At 50.2% G+C, this 4416-nt stretch overlaps 1 non-coding gene across 1 annotated transcript in view; it reads left to right on the forward strand.

The window, feature by feature from the left end:
• Window positions 1–4163: 4163 nt before the first annotated feature.
• Window positions 4164–4416, forward strand: part of LOC143278853 (small subunit ribosomal RNA) — a 1829-nt gene continuing 1576 nt past the window's right edge. Inside the window, exon 1 of the ribosomal RNA XR_013054447.1 lies at window positions 4164–4416. This exon is cut by the window's right edge and continues 1576 nt beyond it. This is a non-coding gene — a ribosomal RNA (small subunit ribosomal RNA).

Below are 4416 nucleotides of genomic sequence, written 5' to 3' on the forward strand. Positions count from 1 at the left end.
GTTTTCCTCTCAACTTTGGCATGCTCGCTGAGGAAAAGGCAGGTAAAGGTTGTGGATAAAAAGTAAACGCGCTGTGGAGAATTGCCCAAATCGTTCAGGCGCCGTGAAAAAAAGAAAGACGTAGTCGTCAACGTCTGGTCCCGTCAATGGCGAAGGGCGTTTTCTCTCAACTTTGGCATGCTCGCTGAGGAAAAGGCAGGTAAAGGTTGTGGATAAAAGTCCGAAGAACCTCGCTACAATTGCCAAAATCTTTCCGCTGCCATTCAAAAATGGACTACTCCTCCACACCTCCTCCCGTCCATGCCAAACGGCGTTTTCTCTCAACTTTGGCATGCTCGGAGAGAAAAAAAGGCAGGTAAAGGTTGTGGATAAAAAAGTAAAAAATTGCCAAAATACTTTCTGGGCCCTCAAAAAAAGGCCTACTCCTCAACGCCTGCTCCCGTCCATGCCGAACCGCGTTTTCTATCAACTTTGGCATGCTCGGAGAGAGAAAAAAGGAAAAAAAGAAAAAAAAGGTCCAGTAAAGGTTGTGGATAAAAGTAACCGGCTTTGGAGAATTGCCTGAATCCTTCCGGCGCTGTGAAAAAAAAAGACCAAAAAAAAGACCTGGTCGTCAACGCCTGCTCCTGTCCATGCCAAACGGCGTTTTCCTCTCAACTTTGGCATGCTCGCTGAGGAAAAGGCAGGTAAAGGTTGTGGATAAAAAGTAAACGCGCTGTGGAGAATTGCCCAAATCGTTCAGGCGCCGTGAAAAAAAGAAAGACGTAGTCGTCAACGTCTGGTCCCGTCAATGGCGAAGGGCGTTTTCTCTCAACTTTGGCATGCTCGCTGAGGAAAAGGCAGGTAAAGGTTGTGGATAAAAGTCCGAAGAACCTCGCTACAATTGCCAAAATCTTTCCGCTGCCATTCAAAAATGGACTACTCCTCCACACCTCCTCCCGTCCATGCCAAACGGCGTTTTCTCTCAACTTTGGCATGCTCGGAGAGAAAAAAAGGCAGGTAAAGGTTGTGGATAAAAAAGTAAAAAATTGCCAAAATACTTTCTGGGCCCTCAAAAAAAGGCCTACTCCTCAACGCCTGCTCCCGTCCATGCCGAACCGCGTTTTCTATCAACTTTGGCATGCTCGGAGAGAGAAAAAAGGAAAAAAAGAAAAAAAAGGTCCAGTAAAGGTTGTGGATAAAAGTAACCGGCTTTGGAGAATTGCCTGAATCCTTCCGGCGCTGTGAAAAAAAAAGACCAAAAAAAAGACCTGGTCGTCAACGCCTGCTCCTGTCCATGCCAAACGGCGTTTTCCTCTCAACTTTGGCATGCTCGCTGAGGAAAAGGCAGGTAAAGGTTGTGGATAAAAAGTAAACGCGCTGTGGAGAATTGCCCAAATCGTTCAGGCGCCGTGAAAAAAAGAAAGACGTAGTCGTCAACGTCTGGTCCCGTCAATGGCGAAGGGCGTTTTCTCTCAACTTTGGCATGCTCGCTGAGGAAAAGGCAGGTAAAGGTTGTGGATAAAAGTCCGAAGAACCTCGCTACAATTGCCAAAATCTTTCCGCTGCCATTCAAAAATGGACTACTCCTCCACACCTCCTCCCGTCCATGCCAAACGGCGTTTTCTCTCAACTTTGGCATGCTCGGAGAGAAAAAAAGGCAGGTAAAGGTTGTGGATAAAAAAGTAAAAAATTGCCAAAATACTTTCTGGGCCCTCAAAAAAAGGCCTACTCCTCAACGCCTGCTCCCGTCCATGCCGAACCGCGTTTTCTATCAACTTTGGCATGCTCGGAGAGAGAAAAAAGGAAAAAAAGAAAAAAAAGGTCCAGTAAAGGTTGTGGATAAAAGTAACCGGCTTTGGAGAATTGCCTGAATCCTTCCGGCGCTGTGAAAAAAAAAGACCAAAAAAAAGACCTGGTCGTCAACGCCTGCTCCTGTCCATGCCAAACGGCGTTTTCCTCTCAACTTTGGCATGCTCGCTGAGGAAAAGGCAGGTAAAGGTTGTGGATAAAAAGTAAACGCGCTGTGGAGAATTGCCCAAATCGTTCAGGCGCCGTGAAAAAAAGAAAGACGTAGTCGTCAACGTCTGGTCCCGTCAATGGCGAAGGGCGTTTTCTCTCAACTTTGGCATGCTCGCTGAGGAAAAGGCAGGTAAAGGTTGTGGATAAAAGTCCGAAGAACCTCGCTACAATTGCCAAAATCTTTCCGCTGCCATTCAAAAATGGACTACTCCTCCACACCTCCTCCCGTCCATGCCAAACGGCGTTTTCTCTCAACTTTGGCATGCTCGGAGAGAAAAAAAGGCAGGTAAAGGTTGTGGATAAAAAAGTAAAAAATTGCCAAAATACTTTCTGGGCCCTCAAAAAAAGGCCTACTCCTCAACGCCTGCTCCCGTCCATGCCGAACCGCGTTTTCTATCAACTTTGGCATGCTCGGAGAGAGAAAAAAGGAAAAAAAGAAAAAAAAGGTCCAGTAAAGGTTGTGGATAAAAGTAACCGGCTTTGGAGAATTGCCTGAATCCTTCCGGCGCTGTGAAAAAAAAAGACCAAAAAAAAGACCTGGTCGTCAACGCCTGCTCCTGTCCATGCCAAACGGCGTTTTCCTCTCAACTTTGGCATGCTCGCTGAGGAAAAGGCAGGTAAAGGTTGTGGATAAAAAGTAAACGCGCTGTGGAGAATTGCCCAAATCGTTCAGGCGCCGTGAAAAAAAGAAAGACGTAGTCGTCAACGTCTGGTCCCGTCAATGGCGAAGGGCGTTTTCTCTCAACTTTGGCATGCTCGCTGAGGAAAAGGCAGGTAAAGGTTGTGGATAAAAGTCCGAAGAACCTCGCTACAATTGCCAAAATCTTTCCGCTGCCATTCAAAAATGGACTACTCCTCCACACCTCCTCCCGTCCATGCCAAACGGCGTTTTCTCTCAACTTTGGCATGCTCGGAGAGAAAAAAAGGCAGGTAAAGGTTGTGGATAAAAAAGTAAAAAATTGCCAAAATACTTTCTGGGCCCTCAAAAAAAGGCCTACTCCTCAACGCCTGCTCCCGTCCATGCCGAACCGCGTTTTCTATCAACTTTGGCATGCTCGGAGAGAGAAAAAAGGAAAAAAAGAAAAAAAGGTCCAGTAAAGGTTGTGGATAAAAGTAAAAAATTGCCAAAATACTTTCTGGGCCCTCAAAAAAAAGGCCTAACGCCTGCTCCCGTCCATGCCGAACCGCGTTTTCTATCAACTTTGGCATGCTCGGAGAAAAAATGGAAAAAAAAAGGCAGGTAAAGGTTGTGGATAAAACTCCAAAACCTCGCTACAATTGCCAAAATACTTTCTGGGCCCTCAAAAAAAGGCCTACTCCTCAACGCCTGGTCCCCAGGCACGTGCTGGGGGGCCTCAACTCAGGCTCTGCCCAATGTGGATCAAGGTCCACCTTCGCAGCGCCTTATGCGACACCCTGGTTGTGGGGGACGCGGCGTGGCGTGGCGGATCGCTCCGGTCGGCGCACAGCCGGCAACGGTCGACCCGTCCGCCTGGCTTTACTGCCCCCGCGCTTCTGTCTTTTGCACTGGCAAGCTAGCGACCGCTCGGCGTGCGAGGCCCGAGTCGGGGGACGGGAGTCTCGGGAGCCCACCAGCTCCCCGCAGGCTACCCGCCCGGCTGCCGAGCTTCCCGCCTGCGCGTCCAAGTGTGAACGCGCACGGCCGCCTCGCCGGGCTTCCTTTGCCGGGGCTCGGCTTGTCGGCCGGCGTCTCACGGTCCGTAGAAGGTTCGGTGCGTTCGCTGACGACGGGTCGAGAGAAGCGTTTTCTCTCCTCCCTCACTGACGGTCGTTGGTGCTCCCCAGCCCCTTCGGCGTCCCAAAGCGTAACGCCTGCTTCATCTCGTCAAGGGCGCGCCCGTCTCTAACCGGGCGTCGTCCGGCACGTGGAAACGGGCGGGAGACGGTGTCGAGGAGGAAGAAAGGGTGGGGTCCGGTCCGGTCCGGTCTGGTCTCCTCCTCCTCCTTCTTCTTCTTGGCGCGCCTCCCGCCGAGACCGATGGATTCGTTGCACTCTCAGGCCCTGAATCTGTTGTCCGGTGGTTTCAGTTGATAGTGCTGCCGCGGACCGCCCACGGAAAGAGCTCAGCCCTCGTTTCTGTGAGCAGCGGTCCCAACTGGCGCTGCAACCGTCTCCCGGGGGCACGCAGAATACGGGTTGCATTCTGGTTGATCCTGCCAGTAGTCATATGCTTGTCTCAAAGATTAAGCCATGCATGTCTAAGTTCACACCCTCGTACGGTGAAACCGCGAATGGCTCATTAAATCAGTCGAGGTTCCTTAGATGATCCAAATTTACTTGGATAACTGTGGTAATTCTAGAGCTAATACATGCCGACCAGCTCCGACCCCTCGGGGAAAGAGCGCTTTTATTAGTTCAAAGCCAGTCGGGTTCTGCCCGTCCTTTGGTGACTC

The sequence above is a fragment of the Babylonia areolata genome, unplaced genomic scaffold (assembly GCF_041734735.1).
Source record: "Babylonia areolata isolate BAREFJ2019XMU unplaced genomic scaffold, ASM4173473v1 tig00007512, whole genome shotgun sequence".
NCBI classification, from domain to species: domain Eukaryota; kingdom Metazoa; phylum Mollusca; class Gastropoda; order Neogastropoda; family Buccinidae; genus Babylonia; species Babylonia areolata.